This window comes from Salvelinus sp. IW2-2015, linkage group LG35, assembly GCF_002910315.2.
Source record: "Salvelinus sp. IW2-2015 linkage group LG35, ASM291031v2, whole genome shotgun sequence".
Taxonomy (NCBI): Eukaryota; Metazoa; Chordata; class Actinopteri; order Salmoniformes; family Salmonidae; genus Salvelinus; species Salvelinus sp. IW2-2015.
In genome coordinates, this window is record NC_036874.1 from 4,477,746 (window position 1) to 4,492,385 (window position 14,640).

Here is a 14,640-nt window from a genome sequence, read left to right on the forward strand (position 1 = left end):
CATGTTAACATGGAGATCCTAGCCTGGCCTGATGGGTCATGTTAACATGGATATCCTAGCCTGGCCTGATGGGCCATGTTAACATGGAGACCCTAGCCTGTCCTGATGGGTCATGTTAACATGGATATCCTAGCCTGGCCTGATGGGGCATGTTAACATGGAGAACCTAGCCTGGCCTGATGGGGCATGTTAACATGGAGACCCTAGCCTGGCCTCATCATCACATCACATCACCATAAACCACCTGACGTCTCAATGTACTAATTTACTGTATTGGTCATTGTTTTCATTCATGGTGATGGAAAATCTACAGGTACAAACTTAGGTGACCAGCAAACAGTGGGAAGGAAACGTATGTTAGAATTACCTGGATTTCTGCATAAATTGGTCATAAAATATGATCTGATCTTCATCTAAGTTACAACAATAGACAAACAGTCTGCTTAAACTAATAACACACAAACAATTATAATTGTCTTTATTGAACGCACCGTGTAAACATTCACAGTGCAAGTTGGAAAAAGTATGTGAACCCTTGGATTTAATAACAGGTTGACCCTCCTTTGGCAGCAATAACCTCAACCAAATGTTTTCTGTAGTTACGGATCAGACCTGCACAACGGTCAGGAGGAATTTTGGACCATTCCTCTTTACTAAACTGTTTCAGTTCCACAATATTCCTGGGATGTCTGGTGTGAACCTCTCTCTTGATGTCATGCCACAGCATCTCAATTCGGGGTGAGGTCTGGACTGACTGGGCCACTCCAGGAGGCGTATTTTCTTCTGTTCAAGCCATTCTGTTGTTGATTTACTTCTGTCTTTAGGGTTGTTGTCCTGTTGCATCACCTAACTTCTGTTGAGCTTCAATTGGCGGACAGATAGCCTTACATTCTCCTGCAAAATGTATTGATAAACTTGGTAATTCATTTTTCGATCGATGATAGCAAGCTGTCCAGGCCCTGTGGCAGCAAAGCACCACCAAACCATGATGCTCCCTCCACCATAGTTTACAGTGGGGATGAGGTTTTGATGTTGGTGTGCTGGGCCTTTTTTAGAACACATAGTGTTATGTGTTCCTTCCAAACAACTCAACTTTAGCTTCATTGGTCCACAGAATATTTTGCCAGTAGAGCTGTGGAACATCCATGTGCTCTTTTGCGAACTTCAGACGTGCAGCAATGTTTTTTTGGACAGCAGTGTCTTCTTCCATGGTGTCCTCCCATGAACACCATTCTTCTTTTGTCACGACTTCCGCCGAAGTCGGTCCCTCTCCTTGTTCGGGCGGTGTTCGGCGGTCGACGTCACCGACCTTCTAGCCATCACTGATACATTTTTCATTTTCCATTGGTTTTGTCTTGTCTTCCTTCAAACCTGGTTCCAATCCCATCAATTACATGTTGTGTATTTAACCCTCTGTTTCCCCTCATGTCCTTGTCGGAGATTGTTTGATTGTATGTTTGTGTATTATGTGTTGGTGCGCAACGGGTTTTCTACCCACTTTTTATTCTTTTGTCATTTTGGTTTTGGAGTTTTGTGAAGCACTGATTAAACAACTCCGTTTATACCAAGTTCGATTGTCCTGCGCCTGACTTCCCTGCCACCAACACGCACCCATTACATCTTTAGTGTTTTACGTATTGTAGACTCATCAACAGAGATGTTAGCATCTTCCAGATATTTTTGTAAGTCTAGCTGACACTCTAGGATTCTTCTTAACCTCATTGAGCATTCTGCGCTGTGCTCTTGCAGTCATCTTTGCAGGACGGCCACTCCTAGGGTGAGTAGCAACAGTGCTGAAATTTCTCAATGCATAGACAATTTGTCTTACCATGGATTTTCTATTACAGATACTTTTCTAACCCTTTCCAGCTTTATGCAAGGCAACCATTCTTAATCTTAGGTCTTCTGAGATATGTTTTGTTAGAGGCATGTTTCACATCAGGCAATGCCTCTTGTGAATAGCAAACTCAAATTTTGTGAATGTTTTTTATTGGGCAGGGTAGATCTAACCAAAATCTAGGGGTTCACATACTTTTCCCAACCTACACTGTGAATGTTTAAATGATGTATTCAATATAGACAAAGAAATACAATAATTTGTGTGTTATTAGTTTAAGCACACTGAGTTTATCTATTGTCTGTACTGAGTTCACATACTTTTTCTTTTAAGTGGTTAGTAAGGATGGTAAATTAATACTGCACAAAAAGTAGTTGTTTTCCATGTTATTTGATCAAGAAAGATATTTAAGTTGATGTTTTGTGTGTTTGCCAATAACTTTGCACCTTTTGATGTAAATGATTGAAGAAAGGGTTTTGATCTTTCTGGATTCCATTAGAATGACAATTGCACCTCCTGAGTGGCGCAGAAGTCTAAGGAACTGCATCGCAGTGCTTGAGGTGTCACTGCAGAGCCGGGTTCGATCCCAGGCTGTGTCACAGCCGGCCGTGACCGGGAGACTCATGAGGCGATGCACAATTGGCCCAGCGTCGTCCAGGTTTGGCAGCTCCTTGTAGTGGGCTGGGTGCTTGCAAGCTGACTTTGGTCGCCAGCTGGGCGGTGTTTCCTCCAATACATTGGTGTGGCTGGTTTCCGGGTTAATCAAGCAGTGAGGCTTGGCAGGGTCGTGTTTCGGAGGAGGCATGGCTCTCGACCTTCGCCTCTCCCGAGTCTGTACGGGAGTTGCAGCAATGGTACAAGACTGTAACTACCAATTGGCTATAATGAAAAAAGGCGTAAAAGTTTTTTTTTTAAGAATGACAATCGCAGAGAAAGACAACTCTTACAATTCCAACTATTGAATCCTGCAAGATACTGTTCTTATTTATACAACTACCAGAGATGTGGTAAAAAAATGTTTGCCCGTGCTACAGACATCTATATTGGTCCGCTAATACTAGAAAAATAAAGGCCCAGTGCTTAATATATATACAGTACCAGTCAAACGTTTGGACACACCTACTCATTCAAGGGTTTTTCTTTATTTTTATTATTTTCTACATTGTAGACATCACAACTATGAAATAACACATATGGAATCATGTAGTAACCAAAAAAGTGTTACACAAATCAAAATATATTTTATATTTGAGATTCTTCAAAGTAGCCACCCTTTGCCTTGATGACAGCTTTTCACACTCTTGGCATTCTCTCAACCAGCTTCATTTTTTTAAATGTATTTATTTATTTATTATTTTTCAAATTAAAAGAATTACCCCCTTTTTCTCCCCAATTTCGTGGTATCCAATTGTTAGTAGTTACTATCTTGTCTCATCGCTACAACTCCCGTATGGGCTCGGGAGAGACGAAGGTCGAGAGCCATGCGTCCTCCGAAACACAACCCAACCAAGCCGCACTGCTTCTTAACACAGCGCGCATCCAACCCGGAAGCCAGCCGCACCAATGTGTCGGAGGAAACACCGTACACCTCGCTAGTGCGCGATGAGACAAGGATATCCCTACCGGCCAAACCCTCCCTAACCCGGACGACGCTAGGCCAATTGTGCGTCGCCCCATGGACCTCCCGGTCGCGGCCGGCTGCGACAGAGTCTGGGCTCGAACCTAAAGTCTCTAGTGGCTTCAACCAGCTTCATGAGGTAGTCACCTGGAATGCATTTCAATTAACAGGTGTGCCTTGTTAAAAGTTAATTTGTGGAATTTATTTCCTTCTTAATGCCTTTGAGCCAATCAGTTGTGTTGTGACAAGGTAGGGGTGGTATACAGAAGACAGCCCTATTTGGTAAAAGACCAAGTCTTTGCTGGTGCTTTGCTGGGGGTGCTTTGCTGGTGACACTGTTGGTTATATATTTAGAATTCAAGGCACACTTAACCAGCATGGCTACCACAGCATTCTGCAGTGATTCGCCATCCTATCTGGTTTGCACTTAGTGGGACTATTGTTTGTTTTTCAACAGGATAATGTCCCAAAACACACCTCCAGGCTGTGTAAGGGCTATTTGACCAAGAAGGAGAAAAACAGCCAACAAGTGCTCAGCATATGTGGGAATTCCTTCAAGACTGTTGGAAAAGCATTCCAGGTGAAGCTGGTTGAGAGAATGCCAAGGGTGTGTCCAAACTTTTGACTGTTACTGTATATATTTTTTCAAGTGGGCAACAGCAACCTCAGCACCCCTACTTCCCACAGTTATGGACCCAAGCCTGGCCTGATGGTGACCATTACTCAAACAGCTGATTCACCCCCAACCCCTTCTCTCTTTCCCCCTCGCTCTCTGGTCTCCAACCACCTACTGAGACTCCACTAGTAGTTAATTTATCTTGGCCTGACATGGTCCTGTCTTCTATCTGTCTGACAGTCTATTTGCAGTCACCAGAAACACATTTCCATTAGTCTGCTATAATATAGACATGTGTTTGTACAGTTTGTCTGGGACAGTTTTTCTGCCTGCCTGCCTGGCCTGCCACTGGATAGAACGTGATCTGTCCCTTCTATAGATAGTCCTGTGAACAGTATGAAGGTCCTCACTCTCTCTTTTGTGCTATCAGCTACATGAACTGTTGCCATGTTCTACCATCAGACACCGCACTGCTTTTCAGCCTCTCAGAATAGGCCATACATGTGTCCACACACACACACACACACACATATGTACACACTCACACACACACACGTACACACGCACATACTCACACATATGTGCACACACACACACGCACACACACACACAAACCAACTAAAGACGTCCTTGTTGTGGCAGAACAGATGCCTTTTCCCTAACCTTTTGGAGTTCAGAAATCATAAAACGAGGCCTGAGGGAGTTTCACCACAGAAATTTTTTAACAGGATTCTCTGACTCTGGATATCTACAAAGACAGAACATTCTGGAATAATACAGGATATCCCCACCACCTTCACACTACCTTTAACACCCTAGTTAGGAGGACCGTGGTGTATGTTGGAACTTGGAATAGTTGATCAGAGGAGGATGTACTGAGTAGAAGCTACAGTTCATGGCTGAAAAACTCAAGCTCATGCTGCAGAAAAAGAACCCCCAACAAAGAAATAATTGTTTGCAAGGAACTAGAAGTCATCTATGACTGAAAACTACAAGCCCAGATTAATAGGATATAAGTTCATATCCATGCTTGTAGATGCTATTCCATCAAGCATATACTGTATTCTCTCAACAGCTGCTTGATTCCATTGGGTCAAAAAAGTGATGAACAGTACCTCCCTTTCTCTTTCACTCCCTCTTTCTTTCTCTTTCACTTTCTCCTTTTATCAATTTTTCTCTGTCTTGTCTCCCCCCCCCCCCCTCTCTCTCTCTGGTCCCCGCTCTCTCTCTCTGGTTTCACCAGCCCCTCCTCAGTAGTCTGACTGCCCGCTTTCCGGCCGCCCAGCCTGCCATTTCCAGCATGCTCTCTGTCAGAGGCTTATGTAACAGTGTTACGCCAGGAGCTATGTGCTCTGGCTGGGCAGCACACTACATCCCTACTCACAATACACTATACTGCTACTACAGTCCCTACTAGGAATACTCTCCGTTACTGTACACTGTATATACTGTGCTCGGCCTGGCGGCACACTACATCCCTACACTACAATACACTAACTGCTACTACAGTCCCTACCAGAAATACTTCTCGTTACTGTACACTGTATATACTGTGCTCGGCCTGGGCAGCACACTACATCCCTACACTACAATACACTATACTGCTACTACAGTCCCTACAGAAATTCTCTCCGTTACTGTACACTGTAAACACTGTGCTCGGCCTGGGCAGCACACTACATCCCTACACTACAATACACTATACTGCTACTACAGTCCCTACTAGAAAACTCTCTGTTACTGTACACTGTAAACACTGTGCTCTGCCTGGGCAGCACACTACATCCCTACACTACAATACACTATACTGCTACTACAGTCCCTACCAGAAATACTCTCCGTTACTGTACACTGTAAACACTGTGCTCGGCCTGGGCAGCACACTACATCCCTACACTACAATACACTATACTGCTACTACGGTCCCTACCAGAAATACTCTCCGTTACTGTACACTGTAAACACTGTGCTCTACCTGGGCAGCACACTACATCCCTACACTACAATACACTATACTCTACTACTGTCCCTACTAGGAATACTCTCTGTTACTGGACACTGTAAACACTGTGCTCTGCCTGGCAGCACACTACATCCCTACACTACAATACACTATACTCTACTACTGTCCCTACCAGACATACTTCTCCGTTACTGTACACTGTAAACACTGTGCTCTGCAAATGTGATTGAAGCGTCTCGGTGAGAAACGTACATTTCCATCACATGTTTTCGTACTTAATCAACAAGGGCAACTCAATTGACAACCAGGAGAGAGGGGAGAATAAGTTGAAACTTCATGGGATAGAATGGAACGGAAGTGAATATGTGCATATGGGCACCGGTGACTAACGCAGATCTATGTGTTTAATAAAGAACAAAGCTTTGGGAGACAATGGGCTCCTCCTGTCCCTGTCCCAGAGAAGCTAGCCGTGTGCTGTTTGAGATGACGATAATTATTTCTCTGTGAATGGGCCTGATGTCCTGTTCCTGCCAAATCAGCAGCAGAACAGGCTCCAGATACTATCTCATACGTCAGTACTGAGCAGAGAGCTGCTCTCTCTCTCCCTCAGCCAGTTACTGACATTCAGCCAGCTAGCTCACAGAACGCAGGCCGTTTCACCTCTCATACAACAGAAACCACTACCAAACCACAACACAACCTCCCAACCATAGATCTCTACTGTACACAACCACTACATAACCAATACACACCCACCATTCAACCAATGGTTTCAGCTGATACCATCTCCCACATCAATGCTTCACTCCCTCAGCGTGCTACTGACACTAAGCAAGCTAGCAGGTAGCCTAGTAGTTAAAGGTGTTGGGCTGGTTTGAATCCCCGGTCCGACGGGGTGAAAAATCTTTTGATGTGCCCTTGAGCAAGGCACTAAACCCTAATAACTCCTGTAAATCTCTCTGGATTAGAGCATCTGTTAAATGACTAAATTATATCATAACCGCCATCGATAAAATATAGTACTGTGCAGACGTCTTCATCGACCTGGCCAAGGCTTTCGCCTGGTTCACAAACTACTTCTCAGATAGAGTTCAGTGTGTCAAATCGGAGGGCCTGTTGTCCCGACCTCTGGCAGTCTCTATAGAGGTGCCACAGGGTTCAATTCTCGGGCCGACTCTTTTCTCTGTATATATCAATGATGTCGCTCTTGCTGCGGGTGATTCTTTGATCCACCTCTACGCAGACGACACCATTTTGTATAAATCTGGCCCTTCTTTGGACACTGTGTTAACAAACCTCCAAATGAGCTTCAATGCCATACAACACTCCTTCCGTGGCCTCCAACTGCTTTTAAATGCTAGTAAAATGAAATGCATGCTCTTTAACCGATTGTTGCCCGCACCCGCCCGCCTATCTAGCATCACTACTCTGGACGGTGCTGACTTAGAATATGTGGACAACTACAAATACCTAGGCGTCTGGCTAGACTGTAAACTCTCATTCCAGACTCACATTAAGCATCTCCAATCCAAAGTTAAATCTAGAATCAGCTTCCTATTTGGCAACAAAGCCTCCTTCACTCATGCTGCCAAACTTACCCTTGTAAAATGGACTATCCTACCGATTCTTGACTTTGGCGATGTCATTTACAAAATAGCCTCCAACATTCTACTCAGCAAATTGGATGCAGTCTATCATGGTGCCATCCGTTTTGTCACCAAAGCCCCATATACTACCCACCACTGCGACCTGTATGCTCTCGTTGGCTGGTCCTCGCTACATAGACCAAATACTTATTTTCCACCATAATTTGCAAATAAATTCATAAAAAATCCTACAATGTGATTTTCTGGATTTTTTTTTCTCATTTTGCTGTTCATAGTTGAAGTGTACCTATGATGAAAATTACAGGCCTCTCTCATCTTTTTAAGTGGAGAACTTGCACAATTGTGGCTGGACTAAATACTTTTTTGCCCCACTTATTCCCCTCTCTATTTCCGCCCCCTTTCTCTCTCTCTCCCTCCCCTGGGGGTGTTGGGGGATGTGAGACTGTGCTGATGGGATACTGCTCTTCGCATGGTAAAGAGAGAGAGGCGTGTCTACATTGTCCAGTGGATCATTTGGAGCAACGCACATGCCTCTTCACCTCACCACACAACCACACAACCATATAGGTCTCTGCTGTACACAACCACTACACAACTTCTCAACAACCACAAACACAACCACTACACAATCACTACACAACCATAATGGTCTCTGCTGTACACAACCACTATGCAACCATAGGTTTCTGCTGTCCTAAATCCCTATACAACCACTACACAACCACTACAACCACAGGCTTCTGCTGTACAGCAAGGATCCTGGAGCTGTGAGCTCATGCCCTCTGAGGACTTCATTACCCACAATGCAGCTAATGCTGCTCTCTGCCTCTTGAGATGAATGAACTGGGCTGTGGAAATCAATGACATTGCTAAGCTAAAATGGTGAATGAAAAGAAAGCCAATTCTTGGTCAAACCTCTTCCTAAGCCCTCCACCCCCCACCCTCCCCCTCTTACCTACCACACAAACACACGCGCACACACGTACACATGCACACACACACACACACACACACTTTGAGGAAGCACAGGGTTTTGCCAGCATGCTTTTTCCTCACATTGAGTTGTAACTCTGACATTACTGACCCATTAGAATTCTCAGGGCCTGTGTGTTGATGAGACATATTCCTAGTAACATGAGGAGTATGTAGAGAATCAAGAGCAAGAAAGGTAAAGGTTGAGTCATGCAGGATGTCTAGGCTAGTCTTAGAAGACTATCATTATGGTCAACATACTGGCATTCATTAATCATTAACAACTCTGGACAGACAGGGTACATGGACCCTGCCATGCAAGTCCCTCTGGAGTAAAATACAGTACATACAGAGGGGTGGGGACCGGGGCATCCTCTATTGCCTGCTCTTTAGACAAGATAGAGCAGGGGGTGTAGAACCCGGACAGGGCACGGTGGCAGACGTCTTAGACCCAGAATAGCACTATCTCGGTGGGAGTCTCTCACACGAGGCAGCTGCTTAATTAGGGCTGTCAGTGGAGGCCCCTGGTGAGCACTGGGACACGGATAATGATCAGCCTACAAGACGAGGACCGGAGGAGGGGGGAGTGGCTTGCAGAGACAGGGTCTCCTCCGCCGTGGGGCACATGGGCACCAGGTCACTCTCTGGAAGAAGTGGACCTCCAGGTCTCGTCTGGGCCTTGTGGGTTAACCCAACTAGGACTGCTGATCCTGGGCTGCGGATCTGTGGATCCTCCCTGTGGCCCTGGGTCTCTGCATCCCAGGGTGTTTGGGTGAGGAGGGGTCCCGGATCTGTCATTACTGTAACAGTCAGAGTTCAGTGAAGCATGGGAGCTGACCGGCTGCTGCAGCAGACATACAGCTAGCTGGCTACAGTCTGTTTGAAGTGCCAGGAACCTGGAGCGATGGATGCTTGTTAATTGGAGTAGTATGCACTGCCTTTAATCATTCCATATTGCATCACATCACCTAGTATTGGTGCTGTTCTTTAACTAAACTCACAGTACATGTATGGATGTTTCTCTGAACAAATCAGAGCTCTAGAACACCTTATTGGCTGCTATAGAGACTACATCTGATTGGAAACAAAAAGTGGGATAAGTTGAGCTACTGTATATTGTAAGGATAGGAGGCTAGTATGGGAAACAACCAATCGATATCAGAGGGGCATAAAATTGACTAAGCACTAGAACCCTCAAACTCAAATCTGGACTTCAAAGCCAGTTCCACTCCAAAAATAATTTAGAACTGAGACAACAGGTGGGTGCAAATAATGATCAGGTAGAACAGAAAACCAGCAGGCTCTGGACCTCGTGGGTCAGAGTGAATACCCCGTCACTTTAACTTGAACATTTGATGGCTATTTAGTGTAACTGGTACATTATCTAATAATATCAAATTATGTAAGTGGCTGATTCTCTAAATTAATTTGAACACTGTTGGGATTTATAGCAGTTTGGATATGTAGTAATATATAGACAGATGAGGAACAACACACACATGCTAGTATGTAGAATTGGGAAAGACTGAATAAGACATGGGAGTCCGCAGTAGCAGCAGCAGTACTCTCCCTCCATTCCTCTGAATTGTCTGCCATTGTCTTGGTACCAGGGACAGGGACTTGGCAAACCCTACACATCTGGAGGCTTCTCTCTCTTTCTCTTTCTCCCTGTCTCTCCCTGTCTCTCTCTCTATGTCTATCTCTCTCTTCTCTTCTCACTGCTCTCCCTGTCTCTCTCTCTCTCTGTCTATCTCTCTCTTCTCCCTGTCTCTCTCTCTCTCTGTCTATCTCTCTCTTTCTCTTTCTCCCTGTCTCTCCCTGTCTCTCTCTCTCTGTCTATCTCTCTCTTTCTCTTCTCCCTGTCTCTCCCTGTCTCTCTCTCTCTCTGTCTTCATCTCTCTCTTTCTTTCTTCCTGTCTCTCCCTGTCTCTCTCTCTCTCTGTCTATCTCTCCTTTCTCTTTCTCCCTGTCTCTCCCTGTCTCTCTCTCTCTCTGTCTATCTCTCTCTCTTTCTCTTCTCCCTGTCTCTCCCTGTCTCTCTCTCTCTCTCTCTTCTCTCCTCTCTCTCTCTGCTATCTCTCTCTCTTTCTCTTTCTCCCTGTCTCTCCATGTCTCCTCTCTCTCTCTCTTCTCTCTCTTCTCTCTTTCTCTTTCCTCCCTGTCTCTCCCCTGTCTCTCTCTCCTCTCTGTGTCTCTCTTTCGTCGCTCTCTCTCTCTGTGTCTCTCTCTCTCTGTTTTTCTCTCTGTCGCTCTCTCTCTGTGTCTCTCTCTCTCTTTCTCTCTCTTTCTCTCTCTGTCTCTCTCTGTCTCTCCCTGTCTCTCTAACTCTCTCATTCTCTCCCTGTCTCTCTTTGTCTCTCTCTTTCTCTCCCTGTCTCTCTCTTACTCTCTCTCTCTCTCTCCAAACTGAGCTGCTGTAGTCTGATACAGTGTGTTCACTCTGCTGACATCACTTGTTGACAAACAGCCAAGACTATAATACTAACATGAGTAACTGCTGTGAGGGGGACATACCCTGTGTGCATCCCAGTTGGCACCCTTCCCTATATAGTGCACTACTTTAGATCAGAGACCTGTGGACTATGAAGGGAATAATAGGGTGATATTTGGGACACAACCCTCCTTTTTTCACCTCTGCTAATGAGAGAAGACTGGGCAACTGAGGCATTTAGAGGGAAAGAGGGGGAGGAAGGAGAGGGAGAGGTGGAGAGAAGGGAGGGAGGAAGGGGGGAGGCCACACAGGGAACATGACAGGGTGATCATACATCTGCATTTAGTCCCTTAGCTACACTCTTATCCAGAGGGACTTACTTACAAAAAGTGCATTCACCTATTGTAGGTAAAACAACCACATATCATGATCATTTGAAGTAAAACTACTCTCTGCAAAATCAGTGCTAGTAAGACTATGGAATGATACATATTTCTGCATTAGCCACATCCCAGTCCACCATCTCTACCCGTCGCAAGACCCACTGGTTGATGCTTATTTATTTAAAAAACCTCTGGCCTCATTCCCCCTATCTGAGATACCTACTGCAGCCCTCATCCTCAGTCACATTCTGTTAAAGGTCCCCAAAGCACACACATCCCTGGGTCGCTCCTCTTTTCAGTTCGCTGCAACTAGCGACTGGAACGAGCTGCAAAAAACACTCAAACTGGACAGTTTTTTCTCCATCTCTTCATTCAAAGACTCAATCATGGACACTCTTACTGACAGTTGTGGCTGCTTCGCGTGATGTATTGTTGTCTCTACCTTTCTTTCCCCTTTGTGCCCGATAATGTTAGTACCATGTTGTGCTGCAGCCATGTTGTGTTGCTACCATGTTGTTGTCATGTGGTGTTGCTACCATGCTGTGTTGTCATGTGTTGCTGCCATGCTATGTTGTTGTCTTATGTCTCTCTTTATGTAGTGTTGTGTTGTCTCTCTTGTTGTGATGTGTGTTTTGTATTATATATTATTTTTAATTTTTAATCCCAGCTCCCATCGCAGCAAGAAGCCTTTTGCTTTTTGGTAGGTCGTCATTGTAAATAAGAATATGTTCTTAACTGACTTGCCTAGTTAAATAAAGGTTAATAAAAAATATTTAAAAAACACCCCAGTCTCTGTGTGTCTGAAAATAAGGAACTTTAGAAACAGTGACTGAGTGACCATGTCGCCTGTAAGGTAGACTAGCATCCCTGCTTTACACACTCGTTAGTCTTGCTACGCTAGGCTCTGACATCACTGGCAGCCTGCATGGCTGTGAGTGACTAAAGCTGACAATCACTTTACCTCCGAGAGAGAGAGAGAGAGACGGCAGAGAGAGGGCGAGAGAGCGTGAGAGAGAGAAGACAAGAGAAGAGAAAGAAAGGCAAAGAGAGACAGAGAGAGAGAGAAAGAGAGAGCGAGAGAGCGTGAGAGAGAGAGCGAGAGAGCGAGAGAGCGAGAGAGAGAGAGAGAGAGAGAGAAGAATACAAAAAGCCCTCAGCGATGGGAAAAACAGCCAGGGATGATTCACACGCAGGCAGCACCTCAAACTGAGGTGGCCTGCCTTTCGTTATCTTGGAGTCTGTGAGTCATATTTACCACAGTATTGCTCCACTAGGCGACCTCCTCCCCAGTCCCCATCAGAACAAACCCAACTGTTAATATTTACCCGATGACGGAAATCATCAGCTTTGAATGCCCCTGAAAAGCCTGACACATGACGTCACAGTCTCTGAAGGTACTTCAGACAAGGTGTGCATCACAAATGGTACTCTATTCTCTATAGAGTGCACTACTTTTGAGCAGGGCCCATAGGTTAAAGTAATGCATTATAAAGGAAATAGTGTGCCATTTGGGACGAAGAAAAGGACGGACATCTGGAATCCAAAAGGCTCTTTGGAAAAACCTGCATGTTGACCCTTGAACCACTGTGTAGATCCACGAGGGAACTCCTCAGAACCAACCTGTGATACAATATCTCCTCATATCTATTCAAATTCCAAAGACTTAAGGAGAGGAAAGTAGATGAAAAAAATACAGCAGTCTTAATATAATCCTAATACCACAGTAAAATACTGAGACTTTTCCACAAAAAAATGAAGTAAGTTACAGTTTATGGAAACACAACTGGTTGTTTCATGAGGATAATACAATATCTGCAGGAAGTGACAAGATAGAGATAACTGTGTTCAATATTTAGTATTACACTAAAAGCGTTGTCAAAAGCATGTCAATAATTTGGCACACAAAGCTTAGCCTATGAATAGCAATGAATGATCCATCTACACGCGCGAGCGTCAGCGGCATCGAACTGTGCTGCTGCTCTATGCCTAGAACTGTGCTGCTGCTCTATGCCTAGAACTGTGCTGCTGCTCTATGCCTAGAACTGTGCTGCTGCTCTATGCCTAGAAGTGGACAGCGCCGTGGTGCTGAAATGCTCAGCGAGATCTGATTCTGCACACACAGGAGAGGGAATGTTTCCGTTTGCATAGCACTGATGCAGTATAGTCTGACAGATAGGCTAACGTTGAAAATCATTATACAGGACATATTTCATTATTTATTCAAACGCCATTGTTTAATCATTGTTGTGTAATATGTACGTGATTGAAAAGGAAGTAGTATGATTTGACGCGAAGATGGCGCCCGTTGCTAACCCAACCCAAAGCCAACAGAGTGAGAAGGCCGCTTAATAGCCTAGGATTCAAATGCATTGCTAACTGTTGAAAGACATAGGCTACTGAAGCATATTCAGTCGACTCAAAGATCCTTCTCCCTGCTCATATTATCCGAACATTCATTTGGAGAACAGACTAAATGCATAGCCAACATGCTGCCTTATTGTAAAAGCTATTTCTAGAGGCAATGATGTTCATAAATATATCTTCTCTCCACTCAGAACGATTAGCCCATTAGAACAGGCAACATGTGCAGGACGTAGGCTACGTAACCCTGAAATGTGATCAGCTCCAGCTCGCACAACCAGTTACAACAGGGTTACCCCAACCCAGCACTCACTGCACGAGCACAGCTGACGTGACAGTTAGCGCGCGATGTCCCCACAATGACTCTCTCTCTTTCTCCACTCGCTCTCTCTCACACGTTTGAATGATAGCGAATCATAATGGCTTACTTTAGCATTGACTGTTCCTTCTCATCTTCCTTTTTCTGTCGGTCCAAGACGCCCAGGATGATCTTCCTCTCATCCTCCGTGAGGTGGCTGAGGTCCGGCAGGTCGGATAGGGCTCCAGCCGGCGGGGGAGCGCCTGGGCCCTGGGGCCCGAGTGGAGCTGACATCGCTACACACAATTGCTAAAAAAAATAATAAATAATTATAACATATATTTTAAAAAAGACCAACATTGAGTGATAGAATGGATAGACTTAATTTTAATAGAAAATTGCCTAATTTCAAAATCATATGGCTTCTCTCTAATATTAGGCTGAAATATTCCATTGGTGTGGTTCTTGTATTCATAATCATAACCACTAGCATAGGCTACCCTAATGCAAGACATATCGGTTGGATTGTTCACATATATTCTCACGCATGCCGG

General features: G+C 44.8%; 1 pseudogene; it reads right to left on the bottom strand.

Moving 5' to 3' along the window:
• LOC111958633 (regulating synaptic membrane exocytosis protein 2-like) overlaps window positions 1–14,391 on the bottom strand; it is an 86,445-nt pseudogene extending 72,054 nt beyond the window's left edge.
• Between the last annotated feature and the right edge of the window lie 249 nt (window positions 14,392–14,640).